General features: G+C 43.1%; 1 protein-coding gene across 2 annotated transcripts in view; it reads right to left on the bottom strand.

Annotated features, from left to right (window-relative positions):
- ADGB (androglobin) overlaps positions 1-26,925 on the bottom strand; it is a 1,448,570-nt gene that overhangs the window by 987,669 nt on the left and 433,976 nt on the right. The window lies entirely within an intron of this gene.

The raw sequence follows: 26,925 nt of genomic DNA, 5'->3' as shown, positions 1-26,925 counted from the left end.
GTAGCTTGACATTAAAATCGCCCCCTAAGCAAATTCCCACAGGTTTGATGTTACATTTAGTTGTCTGTAAATTAGAAATTAAATTAAACAAAACGGTATAATTCATATTAGGAACATTCTTAAAATCATTATTATAGAAATGAATTAAGTAAAACGAGATCCCCCTATTATAAATTCTGTCCTGAAATGTATCATTATTGGTGGCGAGGGCCCTAGCACGACCCCCGGACGTGATGTTAATCCAAATTGAAAGGCCTCCTGCCGGCCGGCCGGAGTCTGGGGTGGGGGCTACGAAGTTAAAACATTCAAACCCCTCCAAAAATAACTCCTGGGTGGCCCACGTCTCCTGAAACATTATAGTGTCCTGTTTATGGACTAACTCTAACCAATCGGGCAGGTTCATTTTAGACGCAAGACCTGCAACATTCCACCTCAGTATTTTAAGGGTGGGTTCTACACTAAGTACGGTTCGGATGTCAGGTTTGCAAGGTGGAGATACGATTACAGAAGGGGCTAGCTCAGATAATACTGGTGTTAAAAGGGGTGGAGACAGTCAATCCTGGCTATTCAGACCCGATAAGGGCAAAAATCTGTTGTTAAGAGAGAGGGGGCGGGCAGTAAGAGGCACGTCAGGGGATGATGCCCCAAGGGAGGGTTTGTAAAAATACCCCAGTGGTAAAGCTCAAATACTGGTAGTTAAGTTAGACTGGGCCTCCGGTGACAATAGTATTGATTCAGCCATTGATGGTTTGCGAAAATTAATAACTATGTAGTCCCCCTTGATGCATTTTAAGGACTGCCCCACCCAACCAATAAGTGACGCCCTAAACCCTTGGTGTTTAGATAGCCTGTCTGTGCTCTTATGTCGTAGTTGCTCCCATGATTCAGTTTGATTTGGCCTCAGAGGGGGCACACTTGCCAAGACTACAACATAAGGGCAAGCAGTGGTTGAAAGATGAGACACGTTCTTAGCAGGTGGGCGATTTACACTTCCATTAACAGGGATACTATTTTCTGCGCCATTACCCTCAGGTACAAAACACATCTTAATTTTGTTCCACATGTCACAGGAATTAGTCACTGAGTTTGAATTGGGCACACAGGTCATAGTATTTGAGGTGTAGGTTGACACATTATTAGGTGGAGGGGATGTATATGTCCTTCCAGATGTAGTAGGCACGGTGGAGCTAACTTGGGTGGAGGAGATCGTATTGGGAGGCTCAAGCTGAGGCATGTAAAATGTAACATGTGGGATACTTGTAAAGCGCACTGTTACTCTACCTGAGTGTCCTGGTGCTGTAGACCGCTGGGGAACCCGTCCTGGTTTTCCCTGTAGATGGTCCCTTTCTGGGTATCTCCAGGGTAAAACCAGGCATCCCCGGCGTCTGTGGGGGGCCGTTGTGGAGATGAGGCAAGCTTAATGCCCAGAGTTACCGAGTGTGTTCCCTGTTTAGAGTAGGCACTGAGGCGAGAATTATCGAGTCCGTTGACCCTGGTCCACGACCCTGCCGCATCGGGAATTGAACCCTGGTCCCGGGCCATTCTCTGCTTACAGGTCTGCCGCCTCTAACCAGTGAGCCACACCTCTCCACAGGGCTGGTGTTCCCTCAGAGTGGTGAAGTGACTGTCAAGTGCGCTTTTAACACGCTTAAAGGTGGTATCCACAATGTAACTAATGATTGCTTCACTATAGCCGTGACTTTCAAAAGGAAACGGACCAGTCTCAGTCTGGGTTCCGATAGAAAGGCAAGAATCAATAGCTGGGGTATACATGTGGGCGACAACAGTCGTGGATTAGTAGAAGCACCTATCCATGAGCTCACGGCTGAGCGAGATGAGCAAGGGCGAATGGGTTGCTTCCTCTTGGCACTGGTGACTTTAGCAGGCTTCCTTTTGCGTTTCGCCCCTGTGATTGCCTCACATATTGTCGGGATATCCAACGAGATAACATCTGGTATGGGAGAGTGAGATATAATACCGTCATGGTAAACCACACAGTTGGTGATAGAACCATCTGGTGCACTGGCATTAAAGTTAGTGCCCGCCACAGTGGGAAGTAGAAGAAGAGGAGGTGCCCCCAAGCCAAGAGAGAGGCGCCTCTCGGTCAATTCTATCTTGTTAGTCACAATACTGACAGCTCTTTCCAACATGCTATCAATACTTGTCGTGGCAGGCCTTAGAGCCGACTGGCCCCCTCGCTTACCCATAATCACATTAGACAGGATTAGGTTAGGAATAAGGCAGGATTAGGTGAGCTCACCTCAGTGGATTTAGCAGGACTCCGATGAAATAGGGATGGCCCAGCCCAGTCTCCTCCGGTCTTTGACGGGCACGGACTGGTCCGCCCTTGGCCCGGGCTCTCGCCGCTTCTGGGTGTAGAAAGAGGCAAGAGAGGTGCAGAAAGAGGCACAAGCGGTGCAGAAAGAAGCAAGAGAGGTGCAGTAAGAAGCAAGAGAAGTGCATGAAGAAGCATCAGGGATGCAGAAAGGGGGAAATGGGATAGAGAAAGAGGAAAGAGGAATACAGAAAGAAGCAAGAGAGTTGCAGAAAGAAGTAAGAGTAGTGCAGAAAGAAGCAACAAAGGTGCAGAAAGAGGCAAGAGGGAAGCTAAAAGAGGGATTAGGGGTGCAGAAAGAGGCACATGCGCTGTAGAAAGAAGCAAGAGATGTGCAGAAAGAAACAAAAGAAGTATAGAAAGAAGGAACAGAGGTGCAGAAAGAGGCAGCAGGGGTGAAGAAAGAGGGAAGAGGGTGGAGAAAGAGGCAAGGGGGGCAGAAAGAATCAAGAGAGCTGAAGAAACAAAACAAAAAAAGTGCAGAAAGATTGAACAGAGATTCAGAAAGAGGCAAGAGGAGTGCAGAAAGACGCAAAAGGGATACAGAAAGAAGCGAGAGGGGCAGAAAGAAACAGAAGAAGTACAGAAACAAGGAACAGAGGTGCGGAAAGAGGCAAGAGGGTAGCAGAAAGAAACAAAAGAAGTACAGAAAGAAACAACAGAGGTGCAGAAAGAAGAAAGAAGAGTGCAGAAAGAGGGAAGAATGGTACAGAAAGAGGCTAGAGGGGTGCAGAAATTAGCAAGAGAGGTGCAGAAAGAAGGAAGATAACTGCATAAAGAAGCAACAAATATGAAGAAAGGGGGAAGTGGGGTGGAAAAAGAGGTAAGAGGGATACAGAAAGCAACAAGAGAGGTACAGAAAGAAACAAAAGTCCAGAAAAAAAAGGGGCAGAAAGAGGCAAGAGGGGTGTAGGAAGATGGAAGAGGGGTGTGAAAGAGGCATGAGGGGTGCAGAAAGAAGCAAGAGGAGGGCAGAAAGAAGCAAGAGAGTTACAGAAACAAACAAAAGAAATGCACAAAGAAGGAACAGAGGTGCAAGAAGAGGCAAGAAGGGTGCAGAAAGAGGGACGAGGGGTGCAGTAAGAAGCAAAAGAAGTATATAAATAAGGAATCGAGGTACAGAAAGAGGCAAGAGTGGTGCAGGAAGAGGGGTATGAAAAAGGCATGAGGGGTGAAGAAAGAAGCAAGAAAGGTGCTGAAAGAAGCAACAGAGATGCAGAAAGAGGGATGAGGGGTGAGAAAGAGACAAGAGAAGTACAGAAAGAAGCAACACAGATGTAGAAAGGGGAAGAGGGGTGGAGAAAGAGGCAAGAGGGGTACAGAAAGAAGCGAGAGGTGCAGAAAGGAGCATAAGAAGTGCAGAAAGAAGGAACAGAGGTGTAGAAAGAGGCTAGAGGAGTGCAGAAAGAAGAGAAGAAGGGTACAGAAAGCGGCACAAGTGGTGCAGAAAGAAGCAAGAGAGGTGCAAAAAGACGCAAGATAAGTGCAGAAAGAAGCAACAGACTTGCAGGAAGAGGGGTGGAGAAAGAGGCAGCAGAAGTGCAGAAAGAAGCAACAGACATGCAGAAAAAAAATGTAAAATGTAGTACTTGTATAGCGCACGTATCACCCCCAAAGGGGTCTCAAGGCGCTTGTACGCATACCGCTGTGGAACCCTTCCTGGTTTTTCCCTGTGAAGTGCCCACTCCTGGCCACCCCCAAGGTGAAGCCAGGCATCCTAGCGCTGTTGGGCCCGTTGTGGAGATTAAGCAAGCTATTGCTCAGAGTTGCAGAGTGGGACCCATGATTAGAATAGGCACCGAGGCGAGAATTACCAGGTCCGAGGAAATTTAGCCGAGGCGGGAATTGAACCCTGGTCCCGGGCCAGACCTCTGCATCAGGGTCTGCCGCTCTATCCATTGAGCCACACTTCCCCACTGAAAGAGAAAGAAAGGTATAGAAAGAAGCAACAGAAATGCAGAAATAGGCTAGAGAGGCGCAGAAAGAAGCAAGAGTGGCTTGCACACCATTAGTACCAATTTAACACTCACATTTACCATTAAGTAATAGGTGGCCATTATAGGTGTGCAAAGGACCTTCCACCAAGCTGTAACACTTGTCGCTGCATTTTTTATCACATTTGAGCTAGAACTAAGGCTTTTTTTTGTTCAAATCTGCAGATTAGGCAGCAGATGATGGATTATGATGCTAATGTGGAAAATGTTTAATTGTGTAAAGGTCTGTGCAGCCAAACAGTCACATAATTCCAGTGGCCCTGCTCCTACCTCTGACTAGGTCCAGAAGTGCTCCTCAGTGATTCCTTCTTTTTTTGTCTCATTGAGTTCATAGTTTAGCTTCAATGGAAACGAGGAAGACTAAACCTGAGGTTACCACTCCACATAATTCTCTCCATAACACATAATCTCACTCTACATAATTCCTATACATTAAATACCACATCCTTTCTATCCACATAATTTCACTGCACAACATACCACATAATTCCACTACGCACAACATACACCCAATCCACTCCAAAAAGCATTAGTAAAAACGTTTACAGTTACAATACCAATATCGAGAACTCTTGCAAATGCAAAACCTATAACACTGCAAATGCTTCTTTAACTAGTAGTTTACAGAGTGGTGGAGAAAGGGTGCTGGGCCTCCGACCAGTGGTCATGAATTCCGCTGTGTAGGACTTGCAGGCAGTACCAGGAGGGCTTCTTGGCCCCCAAAGTCTCTCAGGAGTAAAGTGGACTTCACCCCCCTAACCCGTAGTGTGCCAAGAGGTGCGTTTGCAGAGTAGTGGAGAAAGGGGGCGTGGCCTCCGAAGACCTCTTAGCAATCCCACTGTGTGAGACTGACTGGAGGTAACAGGAGGGGTAGTCGGCCCCCAAGGACATCTTTGATGGCCAACTACCCCTCCTATTATCTCCAGTAAGTCCCACACAACAACATTGGTAAGTTCTCAAAGCAGGCTACGCCCCCTTTGCCCACCAGTCTGCAAACACGCTCCCCGGTGTGCTCTTGATGGGGATTAAAGTCCCCTTTGATGCTGGGGGTCCTTGGAGGCCAACTAGCTAACCTGACACCTCCAGTAAGTCCCAGATGGTGGGACTGTTGAGATGTGAACACAAGCCATGCCCCCTTTCTCCACGACTCTGCAAACGCACCTCCTGGCACGCTCTTGGTTGGGGAATGAAGTCCCCTTGCCTCCTGAGGGTTCCCGGGGGCCAACTAGCCCTACTGGTGATGGAGCAAGGACTCGTACAAAAGAGACTTGCTCGGAAGCAATACTCTCATTTAACTCCCTAGCATGGTATTAATATATATTGTGTAAAACTAATACGCACCACACCAAAAATAAGGGTCAGAGAAGCTTGCCTATGTGTTTACTAACGTAAGTAACTCGAACAAAGTTCTAAAATGGCTGCAAATGGGAAATATTTATTGCGCATTTGTCAACTGCATCTACACCGTATGACGAGCTGTCGTTTGGAGGGAAATTGGTGCGCATGAGCATCGAATACTAAAATGGCTTGCCGAAGACTCGCATGCTTTGCATCTGCTTGCTTGAAACTAAGTGGAGCTATTTTACTAATGCTAATGCGGGGGAAGTATTAATGAGTAAAGGGAAATAGAGTAGAGATGGGTGGGATACAGTGAAACCATTTATTCTTGAAAGTAACATTTGTTTTTCTGACTTTATTATTAGAGCACCTTTGGGCCTCTCAAGTATGAGAAAAGTAAGCAGAGGCATGTGATTGAATTGTGCATCTGCGTATGCCTATTAAGATTGAACCCAGAACGATGACTACAAACTTGAATACAAGCCAAGGTCACAGAGTGCTCTGGCCTGTGAACTGAGTGGTGAAGAGTTCACTGGAATGAAAGAATATGTGGAAGTTTTTATAAATGTTTCAAATATAATGTGAATATGGGTGAGAATAACGTTTGTGAATAATAATTAAGGGGATGGGTCTATGAACAATGGGCTGACTGAGAAAGGTGACATGTAAGCATAGTGTGATGATCTTCCCCCTTGCCTGACCAATCAGGGTTAAGTATTTTTATGAGACTGAAACATTAATGGGTGGTACATGAGGAAAGAAATTGTATATTTGAGGTCATTTTAGTTAGAGAGACGTCAATGCTGAGATGGGTCGTGGGTGCTGTCGGAGAGAAGCTGTGAGATGCTGAAGAACTGAACATAGAGCCTATTATCCTAATTATTAGACTTAGAAAGAAGAGCGCGGAGGAATCTAGAGGAGGAAGAGAGTGTCAGAGAGGGGTGCGACTTGAGCGTCAGTGCTAGAGAGGTCATCAATCCTGTTCTGAATCTTGTCCTGAAGTCTTTGTCTCATGATCTATCCTTGGGGACCCCTACCAGCCCTATGGCCAGAGGGTTGGTCTTCACACCATCCTAGGTAACTATCAATTTTGCAAGGTTGCAGATGTTCTTTTCTCTCTGTCCTCTCCTTTCTGAGCATAAGTCATTGCAAGTTTGAAGTATGTGTTAATGATTGGATTAACTGAATTTTCTTTCCTATGAGTGATGGTGAATGTACTGTACTTTGGAATGGTTTTCACACAAAGAATTTAGATAAAGATTTTAAGATTTCCAGAGTCTGTGGTTATTTTAGCTTAAAACATAAAATGTTAGAATTAAGTTAGAAATTTTCACCATCAACTAGTTCAACTAATGATCCATCGACCAGAGGAAATAACTTTTTGATCAGTGAAAGGTTGATTGGGAATATGAAATAAACAATCTTGAGGTATTAAAAATAAAAAACAAACTTTGACTTCAGCGGTTTACACAAAGTCATGAGTGTTTATGGGCCCAGGTGAGTATATGGTATAGGAGAATCTGTTCCTGGTACGCCGCTGGATCACTGGTATCTCTAGTAATCCCCACAGAGTTAGATTGCTGTGAGTGGTCCGAGGCCACGCCCCCTTTTTACACCACTCTGCAAAAGTGCCTCCAGGTGCACTGCTGCTCGGGAGATGAAATCCACTTTAGGGCTGAGGTCCTCAGGACACAAGAGGACCTCATCGCCCCACCAGCAGTGCGCCAAGAGGCATGTTTGTAGAGTGGTACAAAAAGGGGCGTGGCCTCGGACCACCTCTCAGCAATCCCACTGTGTGGGGATTACTGGAGGTACCTGGTGGGCTTGTTGGCCCTTAAGGACCTAGTGGACTTAATCCCCCAACCAAGAACGCGCCAGGAAAGCATTTGCTGAGTGGTGCAGAGAAGGGACTGGGCCTCCGGTGAGATGCTAGCTTTTTTTCTTCTTTTTTATAGTTAGAAGGGGGGCTGTGTGGCACCCCTTCTCTCAATATTTTATCGGCCTTGGGGACCACCTACTCCCTGTGCCGCCTGCCATTATTGGCCTCGGGGACCCCATCCCCCTGGGCTGTGGCTCATTTTTTTTATCTTTATGGGAGGGGGGACTTGTGACCCCATCCCTCTGGGACTGGCAAGCCTTATTTTTTTGGGGGGAGGGTTGCTGCGTGGCCCCCTCTTGAGGCCTATTATGGCCCTGGGCACTCCATCCCCTGGGGCCTGGCCTTACCTCGGGGGAGCCCCAATGCCCCTGCTGTCCCAGCCAGCTTCCCGCCTACTGCAGGAGCCGGCATTACTTTTGGACAAGGGGAGCTGCTGACATGCAGCTCCCATTGTGCAAAAGCAATCTGCTTCGCTTCATGGAAGCGAGAACGGTTTTCCTGCTCTCGCTTCCATGAAGCAAAGCAGAGTTTGCGATGACAAGGTGTGAGCCGTGCTCCCACCCTCCCATTGCAAACTGCAATGTCCTGGGGAAGGGCATCCCAGGACATTGCTGGAGCAGGCCCCGGGGTGGTGGTCCCCAGGACCATGGAGGGCTCCGGGAGAGGGGCCGCGCGGCCCCCCTCCCAACATGTAAATGGCCCGGGGGTGGTGGTCCCCGGGGCCGCAACAGAACCCTGTACTTCAATAATTAGTGTCCCATGGAGGTGGTGGTGCCCGGGGCAGTGAGGGGGGACTCAAGCCACCCCACGCACAGTTTTGTAAAGTAGCCCCGGGGAGGTGGCGGTTCCCGGGGCTTGGGGGAGCCCACAATTAATAAAGCCCCGAGAAGGTGGCGGTCCCCGGGGCAGCGGGGGCCCATGTGGCCCCCGCACACATATCATTGACAGACTACAGGGGCTGTCCAACCACCCTGAACCAGGGACAGTAAGTTATTCCAACAAACAAAACGGTTCAGGTGAAACACAATTAACACTTAAACAATAAACATTAGAGCGAAGAAAACTAAATAAAGAAAAGGAAGAAGCCTTTATACACACATTGACAGATTATCAAAATCAATTGTAATTTATTCTATAAATATTTTCCATAAAAATTCAGAGAAGAAACATAACGCTCAAAGATGAGTTGGCAGAATCAAAAACAAACATTACACATGCAAAACTAGTGGCTAACAGACAAACATTATCAATACAAAAAGGAACAACAAAGAAGAAATGATGTGTCCTTAATGAATTATGGCCACAAAAAGCGTTGACGGCGTTTCAACCGCATGGAAATTACGCGGTCATCTTCAGGACAAAAAAGGTTTTGAGCGTACAATTCCTTATTTCACAGCCGGCTTTTTTGCTTTTTTTGGCCATAATTCATTAAGGACACATCATTTCTTCTTTGTTGTTCCTTTCTGTATTGATAATGTTTGTCTGTTAGCCACTAGTTTGGCATGTGTAATGTTTGTTTTTGAGTCTGCCAACTCATCTTTGAGCGTTATGTTTCTTCTCTGAATTTTTATGGAAAATATTTATAGAATAAATTACAATTGATTTTGATAATCTGTCAATGTGTGTATAAAGGCTTCTTCCTTTTCTTTATTTAGTTTCCCCCGCATATATATGGCACATTGCCCCCGGGACCTGACCCACCTGGGGGCTCAAAGAAACGAAGCACAAGAGCCTGCACTTTGTTTTGTTTTTTAACACCCAGCGCGAAATTGAATGAAATTATATTAAAAACTGTTTTTTTGGGCACTGGAAGTCCTTGTGGAAACCCTGAACAGGCCCTTTTCTTGTATCTTATCCTTTTTTCACCTTTTTTCTTCTGACTCAGTACCGAGTCACAATATGGGTGCCAACACTTCCTGGTTTGGAGTGTTGACAGTCAATCAAAATGAAGCTCGTGATCCGGAAGATTCGCAAATCCTCCTCGGGACCAGATATCGATATTTTTTTATTTTTTAATTCTCTGGAACTACTGAACGGATTTACACCATTAAAAAAAAAGAACGCTTTCTGAACCAAGACCTACATCTTTGCCAAATAGTGTCTAATTCCGTTCAGCAATTGGGGCTGTAGCTTTGTCTAAAGTTTCCTATGGAAATTAACGTGGAGGAAACGTGTTTTGGGACCCCCCTTTTTTCTCGACCCCCACTTGACGAATAACCCCAAAACTTTCAGATAGGAGCTGACCTAAGTGAATCACTAGTATTGAAAATGTCAGGAAGATTCGTCAAACGGCGCCAAAGATATTGGCAAAAGAAAAAATGCTTTTTTAATACAAACGAGGTGCTAACTATAACTACTTACTGGCGAGCGCCAGCACGTAATAAATGTATATGTATGTATATATATATATATATATATATATATATATAGACTGAATGTTAGCTGTATCTTACAATTGTTTAAACACTGACAAATCAATGTATAGCTTTATGATTTGAGGAATAGTCAGTGTGGCTGATTTGTACGTAGAACAGTAAAAAGAGAATCTCACTCAAAAATGGCCCCCTGTTAATCACTCAGGCTAGAATGGATATGAGGCTGCTCTTCAATATGGCTGCGCTTTCTTGAGTAGCGCTTCTTCCAATTTGGTGCCTACCTGCTAAATCGTGACTCATACTCCCTATGGCTCCTCTATTTTGTGCTAAAGTGTGGCGGCTATAAGGGGCAGGGTTGTGAAATTAAGTCTTACTTTCGCAATCCAGCAGCGTAAAGTGTTCCCTGCAGCACCACTACAGCAAACCCACACTGATGTGGGGGCTAGGCCTGAGAAAAAGCTGAGCTAGTGGGAGCTGGGGACCAGAGGTTTGAGAGCAAATGGTGCTGCTCATTTTAATCTTCTTGGAAAAATATTTAAAACAAGTACTTGAGATTAAAAAAGAAGAAAATCAGCCTAAAACGAAGTTTGATAGAAACGTATTGTACCATCCTTAATTCATAGATTTGTCCATGTGAAAACAGTATCACAAATGTCTTGCTTCACATGAATCAGAGGACATCAATAGGCAAGTTGAAAAAAATGGCATAATCCCTGACTTTTTTTTCCCTATTTTAAAATCCATGTGCACTCGCATTCATGCCAACATTTTCATTAACAGAATTTCAGAAATGTATGATATTCTTTGTTGAGAGTGGTTTACACTGGTGTTACTATGATGAAGACATTTGTTGTTATGCAACAGGATGGGGTACTATGAGTTAGTCAAAAGTTTAGCTGACTGAAACTACCCTTTTACAATCACACAGCTTAATTTCCTCTTAGGTGATAGTACAGATGTTCCCTCCTCTCCCAAAATTTTTTTTAAAGCTGACTGGAAAGGCTTAAAAAGATGTATGCATTCATAAAGTGTTGAAGCACTTACCTAGTATTGCCAAGACTTAATGTATTTTGGAATACCATTACATCTCCCATTCCTTGCCCTGTTCCTTACATCTTTGAGAGAGGCCAAATACCCAAGCCATGTCTTTACTTTCTATTATCATCTCTTCCCTTAGCCCCACACACCTTGAGGACTTTAAAGGGTGTCTATGCCCTCACCACAGCCTGTTTCTACTTGTCCCCCAGTTTGGTCAGCCATCAACCGGCTCTAAAACCAAAACATGTGGGCAAGCCAGGAAAAGAGAAACTATGGTTTAAAGACCCATCCAACCTTGACACAGAAGCCATGGCCATCATGGCCTACCCCACCTTAATTGCGATTACCCCATATCTTGACATTAATGAGGCCACCGACAAGTACAACTCCTGCATGGAATCCTTTATTGTCAAATGTGCACCCCTGAAGTGCAAATCATCAAGACCAAAACCAACAGGCCCTGGTTCCTAAACCAGCTTCACGCAGAAAGAGAGCTTATCAGAAAACGTGAGAAAAAATGGGGACAAGCACCAACTCACCTGAGTATGACTTCACTTTGCAAAGAGAGAAAACAATAAAAAGACCAAATCCTTAGAGCCAAACCCTCACATATCAGAGCCCTCATGAATACTGCAAAGAATACACCAAAGCTCTTGTTGGACGTCATTGCACTGTTAAGTCACTCCTAAGTCATCCGTGGCCTGCTGCAATCACTTTGTGGATTACTTTAATAAAAAAGTTAGAGGCATCCATATTTCTCTTCCCATCAACAACTCCCTTGAAACAGTTGAGTCTCTACCATGCAAGGCATTACAATCATGGTCATCCTTTTTCCAATCTCCAAGCAGGACCTACAACGAACTATCTCCAACGTAAAACCCTAAAACCATCATCAGGATGCCATTCCAGGGGAAATAGCGTTTACATCCCATGCGATACATCGCATGTGATTACAATACGGTCGTTACAACGACCGCTTTGTTACAACGCGAACCCTTACATCAGAAGTCGTTTCAACGACTTGCTGAAGGAGGCGCGCTAAACTAAGGATTAGTATAATTTACTATTTCCAACACCTTCCCTACTGTTGAACACACTGGAGTTGGAATAGTAAATGATACAATTCCTAAGTCCAACGTGCCCCCTACAGCAAGTATTTGAAACAATTTGCTATATAATGGTTCACGTTGTAACAATGTGGTTGTTGTCTCGACCGTGTTGTAATCGCATGCGATGTATCGCATGCAATGTAACATCGTATATTCCATTCCAGGCTCTATCAGCAAATCCCTTGCCATAAACCTACTCCTAATATGGACCGCCATGGTGTATTCCTCCCTCAAATTGGTTCTCTTCCCAGAACAACAAAAAATGGGTCAAATCCCTCCACTCTTAAAAAACAATTGTTCAATCCACAGAACCTGAACACCTACCGCCCAGTCTCCGCACTCCCGTTTTTAGGCAAAACCATCGAAAGTTGCGTAGTGTCCCAACTAGCCTCACCATTAGAATAAATAACCTCCTAGATACTCTCCAATCAGGTTTCTGCCAGGGTGACAGCGCAAAAACTGTGATCCTCCCTTATGGACTCGCTTAGAAACATCAACTCTGGCAATCCCTGCCTCCTGGTCCTCCTGGATTTATCCGCCACATTCAACATGTCAACCATGTTGAACTCTTTCGTATTCTTGAACTGCACATGGGATGTGGAGGTACGGTCCTCAACTGGTTTTCATCTTATCCAACCGTTCCCAAGTTGTGAAAATAGGCAACTCATTCTCAAGACCACTCAGCACTCACCAATGGGTCTCTCAAGGTTTGATCCGCTCCCGAATCCTCTTCAACCTCTAACTAGAACCACTATGTTTGATTCTCAGAAACTCTGGAATTCTCCTCCACCTCTACGCCAACGATATCAAAATATACTTGAAAATCTCATCCCCAGAGGACATTGCCTGCTTTCAAATACACTCTTAAAGATTCAAAACTGGATGTCGAGCCACCATTTAAACCTCAACCCAACTAAAACAGAATTTCTTTTGCTCTCACCTGAGAAAGCAAAAACTCCAGTACAAGAATGAATGGCCAACTTTCCCACCTTCAGTGGCTGCTTTGCCATAATGATCTCAATCTTCACAGCCACGTAGCAGCAATTGCCACTAGCGCATGCCACCGACTTAGGCAGCTTCAGGGCACCAGACAATTGATTCCATATCAAGACCTGAAAACAATGCAATCTCTCGTTCTCTCTAGACTAGAGTATGGAATTGCCCTTCTCTCAGGCACTCCCAAAATTCATCTAGGCCCACTGAGAGCAACACTACATGCTGCAGCACGCTTAGTTTTAGGTCTCAAGACCAAATTTTCCCTGTGCTACTTAACCCTCCAATGGTTCCCCACTGAAGAGTGGACCCAATTCAAACTCGCCTGTATTACCCACAGAGCGCTACACTCTTCCTCTCCTTCCTAAATGAAAAACTGAAAATCTCTGGAGCAAAAAGGGGTTCTACAAAAGCCCAATCCCTGCTCCTGGCACCACCAACCTTCACTTGAGAGTGATACATGAAGCAGTCTTTGGTAGCACCACTAGAAACTGGAACTCTCTGCCTCTCTCACTCCATCTAACCACCTGCCTAGCAACCTTCAAAAGTGACCTTCAGCATCTCCTATTTGGCAGACATCTTGGTTAATTCAGCCTCGACCAGACCTAAGTACTTTCTCTACTGCGCCCGGATGTGACTTTGTGTATGCCCTCTGCCAAATTGTTTTAACTGTTTCTTGTGGTAACTATTGTACACATCCACAGATGTAAACGTCAGGGTTTAACTTTTATTACTGTAACCCTGTATTCTGTGTGTTATTAAGTGCTCTGATGCCTTCGGGCCATGCCCACACTAAATAAAATCGCAATTAAATAAACATCCATTGCTCCGATGTGTTCAGAGCTCGGCTCTTAAGTTAAACAGAGATAAGGTAACATGGCTTATTGTGTTTTTATCCAGGAGCCTAAATCGATATTACTATTTTATGCCCTTGTTCGGTTATAATCAATAATATCCCTATAACGGCATAGTAATCATATCCATATTCAGTCGTAGCACATGCTGTCACATTAAGCAAGGCTACTTCCCCAGACTCCTAGAAAGCACAACGAGTTCTCTAAACAAACCATACCTCCAGCAACCTAGGAAATCCCCCTTGCTTTTGTTTTGATTTCGTCCTAGAACTCCTGTAAAGCACTGTAAGAACGGCCAGTTCTTAGTGACATCTTTATTGACGTCTTATGTCCAACCTTACGTCAAACCTGGCACCTTTCAAGTATAAATATACGAACGTTGCCTTAAGCAAACACACAGTGGTGGTTTTGAAGCAGAGCAGCTATCTACTTGCCCGAGAGCCCAGCTGATGCGAGAGCCCACGGACGCTGCCCCTCCTCTTTGACGCACTGAGAGAGACGCTGTCTTTTCTCCTGCCGAGAAATCCAGCTCCGGTGTTTCCAGATACCTTCGTGGGTTACTGGGATATCGAGTCCTGAGAGAGAGATACAAGACCTCCTGCTTTCTAATACCCAGGTACGGAGCTGACTAAACCCTTGAAGAGAATTCTTGAGTCAGATTCTTGGCAAAACCAAATTAACTTAAACTGCTACTTACTTACTACTTACCACGTATTAGGCTTAGGTGAGGTACACCGGGGTAGGCGTATTTAGAAGCACCAGTTGAGTATGTTAGTCGATGTATATAAGTATGTATATATTTGATCTATTTTAAAGTATCTTATGGCTAAGAAACTATATCAATGCTTTTACAGTATTATTTCGTAATCCTTCTTTTACTGTAAGCACTTTACTTTACTATGAGTATTGCAATTGTGGCAATTCATTTCTCTTGTATGAGAAAGAAGACTGCTCAATAAATAACAACCTTTTATTGAAAACGCCCGTCTCTCTTTTCTCTGCACTCTGGTGAAACTAAGTATGCACACTTGACTGAGTGAAATAGCTGTCTATTGTTTTCACACGACTCTAGAGATACACTCTTATTCTGAGGGAGCAAAGTTGTCATGTTATATGGTTGTCAGAAGATAATCCCTTCTTGTCTATCCAGGGAGGTTAAACTCCTCCTCGTTTATTCGAGAAAGTTTCTAGTGACCTCTGAGCTAGCTGGCGAAACTTAAGTCTAATATAGTCAATAGAGACCTAGTCGACTTCAGTCCTACGTCTACACGGCTGAATATATTATTCCAATGCGCAGAGCCTATTGGGAATATAGGAACTACACTACATGGCGCCCAGCGTTTGGTAAGGCGATAAATCTAACGCAAGACGTTAGAGTAACTCAGTCGTGCTTTTTCACACAGACCCCTTTTTCCGTAAATACTCCAAAAGACGTCTGGAGTGGGTAAAAGGTTAAAATCCGCCAAACTTAGTAGGAAGAGATTCTTATGTATAGTTTTTGGTATAGTCAACGTTGAGGGATACAGTGTTCCAAAAATATTGGGCACTTAATCTTTGTTTCCTTGAAACTTGATCTGCAACAAAAACCTTTCTGTCAGTAAAATTGTCAGAAAGTGAAGACGAAAGGGAGGCAGCTAGAATAGCAGCTCGACTCCTAGCGGATGACACAAGTCTCCAAGAAAATGACCCGAGTGTTATACTCATTCCGGTCAACATAAGGAAAACTATAACTCTTAAACATTATAGAAAACGGACTAACACCGAGAGGTGGAATAGTCGTATTCGTAATTGAGGCCCATGAATATCAGCAGACAGAGGTATTCTATTCATGGATAAACTTTCCAGCAGCAAATGCTGTCACACACGACTTCCACTATTACAAAATAGAGGAACCTCCGGATGAATACACCCCTTTCGAGGAGGTTGAAATCCCATTAAAATACCAAGAGCACCTGCTCTGGTTTAAAGGCGCCCTAAAACATAATAATCACATCACCAGGCTCGGTCCACTAGGTAGACCAGGAGCAACGTGGCCGGTTCTAGCCAGCTACACACCACATCCAGACATCAAAAAAATGTCAGTACCAGAACTTTTAGCCCAGCTAAAACAACTGATTAAAATACATAGACAATTAGTCCAATATGTAATGCGGACTACAACAGTCCAACCAGCTATTAACATTCCACAACTGACCCCTCATCAGGGGAACACAAACACAATTACACCACAGAACATACAATCATGTCTTGGTAAAGTACCCGCAAAACGGGAACAAATTCCATTCTGGTTAGTACAAAAAATTACTCAAATAGAGGCAGTACTACCCCAACTGAGAAACACAGAATTCTGACTATCTGCCTTCCAATGGGGATCGCACCACATGTGGAGGACTGTGACACTTGGGGCACAGTCTTTGCTTCCATTTACACGAAAACACATGGTGTTCCGTCTATGGCGATTATACCAGATGTGCTAAGACAGATTCAAAATAAATACGGTCCAGAACCTGCTTTAACTCTGGGTATGAAATTACTGAAAGATGTCAAGCAGGTCTCGGCTATATTATTAGCCAACATAAAAGGAGAAGCAGCATCTGTGGCGATCCGCCAGAAGTTGAAAGAAACAGATATAGCAGACCAACCAATTGAACTTGCCAGAATCATAGAAAAATCCTATGAAGAACTAGGAAGAGATAGTTTGGGTGGGAAACCAGTAAAACCCCAACTAACTGAAAATCCTGAAAAGATATTTATTAAAAATAATCTAAACACTCCAAAAAAGAGCTGGGATGGAAATAAACAATCCACTCCCAAAGAAAAAAGATTCCAGTCCAGAGGAAGGTCTCCTCGGCGGAGAGAAACATCTCCGGACCAAGGACACAAGTCTCCCCAGAGGGAGCCCTCTGAGAAAAGATACAACCTTAGAAATAGGGATAATTTGAAAAAACCTGATAGATATCAAGATATTGATACACGCCCCTCTCGATCTTTTCAGACTTCCTCGCAGAAATCGGAAATAAGAGGACGGTCAGAACACAGGGAAGAGCACGCCAAGTCCAAAGACAAGGAACCTGCTCATCAAAGTAAAAAATTACAATTTCCAAGAAAGAAGGTAGCCAGTATTAAAATAATCAAACATGCTGAGGATACTGAGGACACAACTGAAAAACGGGGAGTGGGCCCAGACAATGCTAGACAGCGCAGCAGAAGTGACCATAGCTCGCAAGATCCTGATGAATCTTCTGGAGACAGTGGACACGAATGAATACATTCAGGTGGAAACTGCAGATACCAGAGTTAGCAAACCTCATTAAATATACGAGATAACATTACGTATAGAGGGAGATAAGACTAGGAAAGTAAGGGGTCTATTTTGGGATAATCTTTCAAAAGGCTATGACATCCTTTTAGCTGAGAAAGACTGGCCACCAGAGTTTGTCAGGGAGTGCCCTCATGGCGAAGAAATGATTATGCCTGCCTTCTCAAAACATATTCCAATTCATAAAAAAAATACACATGCAAGAAAATGGGCAGTAGCCCAAGCTCCTGCATTATACAAAAATCATGTTGGATGGGATGAGGACTCTCCTCCTCACAAAATCCAGTTAAAATGTCAACCGACTGCACAGAGGCAGTACCCAATTAAACAAGAAGCTAAAAAACAAGTCAGGGAGATCCTAGATCAACTTGAATACCAGGGGGTGATTGAAACATGCACTGCTCAAATGAACAATCCTTTGTTTCCTGTCTCCAAGCCAGATGATTCATATCGTCTAGTTTTGGACTACAGACACCTTAACTCATGTTGCAAAACATTTGCAGAAAAAAACTCATACAGTGCAGCACTAATGAATAACATTGTGCGCAAAAAATACAAAACAACTTTAGACATCTCTAATGGATTCTTTTGTCAAAACATTGCACCTGAAAGCAGGTATTTGACCGCTTTCTCAATAATGGGGTCACAGAAATATCTGTCGACTCCCACAGGGATTCAAGAACAGCCCAGGATTATTCTCAGCAAGAGTAACAGAGTTACTACAAATATATGATGATGAAGCATTATCTTATGTCGATGACATCTATCTCACAGATGATGACTTGGACACTCACTTGAAAAGAGTGAACACCATAATACTTGGGTTCGCAGCAGAGGGTTACAAATTCAACTTTAAAAAGTCACGAATTGCCCATCTAACTGTCCTGTTTTTAGGATATGAATTATCAAGTGAAGGCAAAAGCCTAGCGGACAATTTCTTAGAGAAATGCGCTGCCCTCCAAGCACCAAAAACGCTGAAGAACTTACAATCAATACTAGGTTTCCTGAATTTCGGAAGAACTTACATTCTAAATTATGCAGAGAGGGTTAAACCTCTCTATGAATTAATAAAACCTGATTTCAAACCAATCAATTGGACTCAAAAACACACAGAAATTTTGAGATCATTGCAAGCAGACATGTTAGCTAAAACAAAATTGCAAACTCGAGATAACACACGCAACCTTGTAATCCGAGTTATCCCAGGAAGATGCGGATTCACGTACCTGACCTCTAATGAGGGAGAAAAGTGTCATGCACGCACCTTGGTTGTCTCAGAAGTGTCCTGGATTCACGAAGTTAAATCCCCTCCTTTCTCCTCGCCACCTCCCGGGTGTCAGGAAATGGACACTAACACCAGAAAGGTAACCAAGGAGAACACAGGGGAAGAAAACAAGGGTAGGAAGGGGGAAAAAAGGATGATTCTCCACCGGTCTTCTTCCACTCAGAGGTTATTCTTATCGTCTGTATATGGCACTGCAGTAAGATATAAAAAACAATAAGTGAGCACTATACCCTCCCTCGCTAGCTCTTAATGTGGTATGTGTCATATACCTAATAGTACCTTGTGGAATATCGGGAAGGACAATACGGAAACCAAGGAAAAAGTCTGGAACTCTGTATCTTGACCTAATAGGGCTGGAGATGTGTATTTGTAAAATGAAACACAATATAGACTATATGTAAAACTTACACTACACCCTGTCAGGGTATTTCTGCTATGAGAAGCACTCACCACTATTCTCATATAAACGCTCCTCAAAGGATATCCGCCACAACCTTTCGCAGGTACCACTGTAATTCTATCCACCTGTAGAATCACAACTACCAAGGTACAAACTCCCCTGAACAAACACAAAGTATTGGAACCCACAGTCCAATGAACACCGCTTTAGCATCAGCGGAAAGCGATAGTGACAAAGAACAGAACATGAATTCTAGAAGCAAGCCGCTTCTAAGCCTTCCAAAAATCAGAACGAACACACCAAATACCGTAAGAGGCGAAATGCCACCGCAACGAACAGCTAGCTCCTCGGACGCCACAAACACAACCCGGAACGAGAATGGAATCACTCTTGCTAAACGCGAAGCACTTCCTTCAGGTTCTGGGCGTGTTTAAGTCCTGTAACGCTATACTCCTCCACATGCGCGGTAACGGCGCATGCGCCATAACTCCTGGAGCTGAGTTTGCCATTCGTTGCCAATCACGTATAAAGAACAGTCAGTATCACCGCTTTAGAACGAACACCAGCCTCTAAATCTATGTGTGGGTAAGTGCACCATTCCCATGTACTCGACAGGCATGACAAAAAGGTACCAATAGCTTACAAATCCCACTTGTACACACAAGCTGAAAAAACATTCAGTATTACAGAAAACATTGTAAATGCGGTTCAAACTGCTGTAGCAAAAGAAAGAGCCCAAGCACAAGGCAAAAGGATAACTGTTTTAACAGCAGAATCAGCCTTTGAGGCATTAACAAGCCCACGCAATTTGACTAACGTGGCATTAGATCCAAAATGGATCGAATGGGAAAATTCTCTTGCTGCAGAAGACGTAAAATACTACTTTGACCCGGAAATGAAAAAATTAAAGAATTTAAAATATGAATTAGAATATCCTATGCCAATCGAGATTCTGCCTCTACAACTTTACGCCTGTGTAATATATACAGACGGATCAGCACAACCCGCAGTTGGGGGTAAACACAATTCCAGTGCTGCATGCGCGGTTGTTAAATGCTGGTGGCACAAAGGAAAATTGAGACCATTGGTAACTATGACTCAATCTGTAAAAGATAGTTCGGATCAACGAACTGAACTACTAGCTTTAAAGATGGCGCTCGATATTGTGGATCGCGAATTCCCCGCACTAAAAGTGTGCGATTCGCATTACTGTGTCAAATCTTACAATATTGACTTGCAGAACTGGGTTCAAAACGGTTTCAAAGATGCAAAAGGTGGCACAATCAAGCATAAAACGCTTTGGGAACAGTTAGTTCCATTGAAGAAGGAACTACAAAAGACTCACGTGATACATACACTGAGTCATCAGCGTGATGGCGTTCACGCTGCAGGGAATTCATTGGCTAACACAGCCACAGCGTAAGCAACTAATCCGGCTTCCGTAGCCACAAAAAAGCGTTCAGAAAAATACATAGACGGAGAAACAATGCTGGCGGTAAAAACGTCTTTACAAGGCAACTGTGCAGCATTACCTCTGAACTATCCACTCAATTATACATACATAATCGACGCAAACTCCGTTCCTTTTGCTCGAATCCCTGGAGTGGGGGATAGAGTGATTCCAAACACGAACAAGAGAATCTTCTTGATTCAAGAAGCACATATGGGATTGGGTCTAAGGCACCAAAAGATTAATAAATCTCTGAAAGAATTACAATCAGAATATTGGTGGCCGGGGATGAGCCTGCAACAACACAAATTTGCAATAAACTGTCCAAACTGCAACAGAGATCGCAGTTGCGAACCTGCCGGAGTATTGCCATGGCTCTTCGTATAGATAGCATAAGGCAATCTATACGCAAAATCCAGCAGGAAAAATACGTCCCATTTATGTTTAGGACTAGATTCACTTAAAATGTGGCCCCAGCGCTCGGCTGACTCCAGAACTGTTATAAAAGATTTGCGAGTCCTTATCGGCACATACGCAATTGGCATGCTACATTCTGACCAAGGACCTGCTTTTAGCTCTCGAGCTTATAAGGAGGCCATGACCAGCATGGGCATTGCATTGTGGTACTCTTGTCCCTTCCATCCTGAGGGAAATGGGATTGTGGAAAGAAAAAACCGGGACATAAAGCAATCTATAACGGCAAGGGTATTAGGTTCGGGTGATGGGTGTGTCCAACATTTAACAAGTGTCCAACGTAGTCTTAATAATCTGCCAAGAAATTCTCTAAAAGGTTTCAGTCCGTACGAACTATTGTTCGGGACTAGAATGCATATTCAGGACTTAGATAGTCAGACTTCAGTGGTAGAAGAAAAATGTTTTGATATCAAAGATCGTTTGGCTATTTTACAGGACTCAAATGAAACAAGAAAAGGCCTGAGCAACGTAAAGTTAAAACAGCAGCCAACAGCCACTAAAGATAAACCACCTGTCCCAGCAAGGCCTGTCTGGATTCCAAAAATTGGGGATCTGGTCAGAGAGAAGATTGCGGTGAAGAAGGAATGTGGGCCTTCTTACAGAAAAGCAGTACCTGTCTTGGCTGTCAGCGGAACGAGATCAGTTGTACTACCGCCCCTTGCTGGTAAAAAGGAGAACAGAGTTGTATCCATCGACCTGGTAAAACCACAATCATATGGCCAATAATAAGTAGTAGGCCCAGTGGACTCCCAAGATGTAGCAGAACACCGAAACTTGCTACAATACAAGAGATTCAAACTGAGAGACTAATCACACTTGATAAACCTGCAGTGAATAAAAAAGGACTATGCAACAATGCAATGGACCTTGTGCCTCTTGAAACCCAAATTGCAACAGTTCGTCAAGAAACACCAGTCTACAACGATGTAGCCTCAGGCTATGCTAGTGAAACAAAGAAAATTCCAAAAGCAAATAAAAATCCGGAAGCGATTCCAACAATTGACAGAACTGCATCTGGCTACTTCATCAATTTCAATAACTTTTCTGAAGATCCAAGCGAGCCTGAAGAACAGCCAACAACAAAAACTTTTAAAGACAAAGTAACTGAACTTCTACATCAACTCAAAGAAACCTATCTGATTTCTCCATGGATTGAATTTTGGATTGTGTTGGGTGTACTTTTCCTCCTGCTTTGGCTCATCGCGGTTCTTTGTTTAGGAAGATTTATTGAGGGAAAATACAGTATAATGGACACAGCAAGTCAGAACATCAACTTGGTCCTAAAGCCACACAAGTCATCTCACATCGAGAAAAGAACTATCATCAGTGAATGTCACAGCCAATCCAATACCCGGTGGGGTAGCTTGGGACAAAACGGATTACGAAATCTATGGCCCGGTTGAGCTCTTGAAATATCCACATCAGTTAAAGATTTCATTAAGTGACTTTGTAAAACCGAGTACATTCTCTGATGATTGGGATTTTGAAAGTATTAATGATATGATGTCAGATTTGGTTATGTCAGCAACATATACAGAACATGATTTCTTACAGGGTTCATCTAATTATGAAGAAATGTACTGCTACAATCACTTTGCACACCATTATTTGCATAAATCTGCTCAACCTAGAAATGTTTTTCATTATAACCAATGGGAACATTGTGCAACTCCACCAAAAGGTAGTTCGAAGACATTTTACGGGAAATTCCCATACTTCTCAGGGTTTAACACAAGTGATGCAGAAACGTTTTATTTTAAAATGTTAAATAAGACAGGAATGAAAACAATGCTGACAAACACTAAATTCATCTATTTGGAAAAAAAAATTGAAAAATTGACTACATTTGGTTTTGATTTTTGGAAATATAACATTGAAACAAAAACCATCTGGGGTACAAAAGAATGGCAGGTCCAAGGTTTAGAAGCATTGTTTAGAGCCTGCATGATCCCAGAACAAATTATATTCTTGAATGACACCATTCAACAGACAACCTGTCTTGGCCTAGCCAAAATTAAAGACTTAAACAGACCGTCTATTCCAAAGCCAACACCTGACAGTAATAGCACTACAGATGTTGAGATAGACGTATCCCATATTTTAAACCAAAACAGAACACATCCTCATTGGAAAAAATGGTTGCTCTGGCCCACAGACACAAATAACCGTCAAAATAGATTCCTGAACAAAATACAGGGGTTCAAGTTGACCAGGCCAGACCCTAGATACTCCCAGAGACAACATCCAGGGATAGTTACAACATACAGTGTAGGAAAACTCTCCCTTGAATGGTTACAGAAATCCACACTGGCAGAAATTAAGCAACACTTGACTTTACTTAAAGACGGTGCTGACATACGTGATTTCATAATGGGACCACGCAAACAGCGTCAAAAACGTTTCATAGCGGCCGGTATATACGCTACTTACAACGAAGCTTGGAAAGTGATGCAAATTAAAACAGCAGAAAAAATACAAGAAATTGATCGTATTAATTTGGAAAAATCATTTTCTGTTGTGGACAATGGATTAATGACTGTCCTCCAGAATATATTCACTGGACAATATTGTATCATATGCTATTGATATAATAGAGCAGGACTTACTAATGTTACAACACGGTCAGTCCCAATTACATTCTATTGTACAGCTTGGCTGGACGTTGCAAAATCTGCGTTCAGGCTACGTGCCCTGGTGTTTAATCAACACAACGTCATTATTCTCTATCTTTAGCCTTACTGATACACAAATCAGTTTGGCACAAAAAGGAGCAGACTATACGATTCTGAGCATTGAAAAACTAGAGAGATTACCATTGACAATGTCAGAAAGACCTGTCATTGAATGGATAATACATGGAATAATCACAATTCCGATAACAACTTTCCAATTTAAATACTGTCAAGAGTATATACCAGCGCGCCAGTATGAAAGGTTGGGTAAAGGGTACATTAAATGGAAATTGCCTTACACACACACATGGTATAGTGAAAAGAAACAGAATGTATTTCTTAGTGGAAAAAATTGTAAACAATCACTAAGCGGTATACTTCTGTGTCAAGGTATTGACCTGCATGGGGCCTGTAAGGGGACTTCAAATAACCTTTCATGTCACCAGCATGGAACACCTGCAACACGAATAGAGCCATTCTTTAGACGGCTTTCTAACGGGAACTATATTCGAATAGTGGACCACAGCTGTTGTGGCATGGTGCCAGGGAAAGCTTATCTTGTAAGCGTGAGCTCCATGGTCACTTGCTGTATGCAAGTATTGTATCCAAACAGCACTCCAGACATGGAGGCAAAAATTTGGCCTTCTTTGAATATCTCTTCTATTCGAATTGATACTTTAAGCAGAATAAAGTCTGTATTTTTACAGACAACGGTGCCCTTGATGTCATCAAAAGAAACGTATGATCTGCAAGTCGCAAGGACAACGGCAGAGATACATACCCTTTTATCAACAAATTGCCCCGTGCATTTCGCAGGAATGCTAAGCCAAATCCTAAATATGTCTGATACCAGTGGTATCCCACATGTATTTAAGACAATTTTTTCGGGACTGTTAACACCCTTCGAAACAGTTCTGGGCATTTTTCTTAATTTTTTTCCTAATTTTGTCCATTCTGTCTTTGGCGGCCTACCACTTCTGTTGGGACTCGTAGCAGGCATTTTATTTTTGATACTTCTACTTCGATATGGTAAGCCAAATCGCAGACAAGACTCCAGCAACAATGGAAGAAACGATCCTGGCTATACGCTATCGGGACCGCATAACTAAAGTCCTTGGATTAGCCCGGCTAAGAGATCTGAATATGACCTGGTTTCTTTCATTCAGACCCATCTGGCAGAATTGCATCTTACCTGTGCTTCGATGTATGCTATGCGGAGAAGAATGCGTGTTGGACGTCTGTCTTACACTACCATCAGCAGTACCATTGGATACAGATACTTTGCTAAGTCCTGTAACGGTTCATGCATCGTGTTGTCCCCAGCGGTTACCCATCCTGATGACGGCATTAGTTGAGACTTCGCCACTACGATTAGGTGGTAGTGAAGTACGAGAGGAGAGCAACATCACCCAGGTACGACCTTCTGTGAGCATTGCTGATCCTGACATCGACCATAGAAATCATGCTTGAGACTGCTCAGTTGCGGCATTTTCGAACTTAATCGAACTTTCACCTGAAGCCGTAGACAACTTTTTTGCGAGTCTGTCTGAAATGATGTTCTCCCCTGAACAAAAAGAATAACTTTTAAGCAAACGAGCACACAGCGTTCCCTGAACCCTGAATTCGGCCTTCAGCTTTGATAAACAAAAGCTACTGAAAATATTTGGAACTATTTTTTCCCACTGAAAGCAAAATTATTTTTTTCTTCGATTCCAAAATATTTACCTTTTTCCTGGCACTTGTACTCTGCTTAAAGTAGAACTATTCTTAGAGAACAGAGCTTCTATTTTTAGGAACTCTAGAGACAATATATTACCTCAGCCTCTAGCACATTTACAGCGACTGTATTTATATGTGATGGAATGGTCTCGACCTTCTTTTCTGTATTAAGAGCCATTTCATGTGTAAATTTCGCAAATCGTTCAGCTAATCATATATATGCATCGTTTTAACTGAATGATTACACTGCTTGAAAAGCGTACAGTACAAATATCATTTTCATGTATTTCGCATACACCATTTCAAATGCAAAAAAATGTATTTTGGGGTGGGTTGGAATACACATGCACCTTTAAATGTTTACTATTGCTTAGTTTTAGTAATGATGGACATTAGATCGTGGAGTGGGTATTGTGTTTTTATCCAGGAGCCTAAGTCGATATGACTATTTTAGGCCCGTGTTCGGTTATAATCAATAATATCCCTATAACGGCATAGTAATCATATCCATATTCAGTTGTAGCACATGCTGTCACATTAAGCAAGGCTACTTCCCCAGACTCCTAGAAAGCACAACGAGTTCTCTAAACAAACCAAACCTCCAGCAACCTGGGAGATCCCCCTTGCTTTTGTTTTGATTTCGTCCTAGAACTCCTGTAAAGCACTGTAAAAACGGCCAGTTCTTAGTGACATCTTTATTGACGTCTTATGTCCAACCTTACGTCAAACCCGGCACCTTTCAGGTATAAATATACCAACGTTGCCTTAAGCAAACACACGGTGGTGGTTTTGGAGCAGAGCAGCTATCTACTTGCCCGAGAGCCCAGCTGATGTGAGAGCCCACGGACGCTGCCCCTCCTCTTTGACGCACTGAGCTGACTAAACCCTTGAAGAGAATTCTTGAGTCAGATTCTTGGCAAAACCAACTTAACTTAAACTGCTACTTACTTACTCCTTCCCACGTATTAGGCTTAGGTCAGGTACACCGGGGTAGGCGTATTTAGAAGCACCAGTTAAGTACGTTAGTCAATGTATATAAGTATGTATATATTTTATCTATTTTAAAGTATCTTATGGCTAAGAAACCATATCAATGCTTTTACAGTGTTATTTCTTAATCCTCCTTTTACTGTACGCACTTTACTTTACTATGAGTATTGCAATTGTGGCAATTCATTTCTCTTGTATGAGAAAGAAGACTGCTCAATAAATAACAACCTTTTATTGAAAACGCCCGTCTCTCTTTTCTCTGCACTCTGGTGAAACTAAGTATGCACACTTGACTGAGTGAAATAGCTGTCTATTGTTTTCACACGACTCTAGAGATACACTCTTATTCTGAGGGAGCAAAGTTGTCATGTTATATGGTTGTCAGAAGCTAATCCCTTCTTGTCTATCCAGGGAGGTTAAACTCCTCCTCGTCTATTCGAGAACGTTTCTAGTGACCTCTGAGCTAGCTGGCGAAAATTAAGTCTAATATAGTCAGTAAAGACCTAGTCGACTTCAGTCCTACGTCTACACTGCTGAATATATTATTCCAATGCGCAGAGCCTTTTGGGAATATAGAAACTACACTACAGGCTGTTGTGCCAGCATACCATGGCAAGGACCTATCTGACTTCTGGGAAAACAATAGGATCAATAGTACTACATGAAGGAGATGGCAGCAACAGGCTCTTGTTGATCATGCT

This window comes from Lissotriton helveticus, chromosome 6 (assembly GCF_964261635.1).
Source record: "Lissotriton helveticus chromosome 6, aLisHel1.1, whole genome shotgun sequence".
In the NCBI taxonomy this organism is placed as follows: Eukaryota; Metazoa; Chordata; class Amphibia; order Caudata; family Salamandridae; genus Lissotriton; species Lissotriton helveticus.
This window is presented reverse-complemented; position numbering and strand designations above follow the sequence as displayed.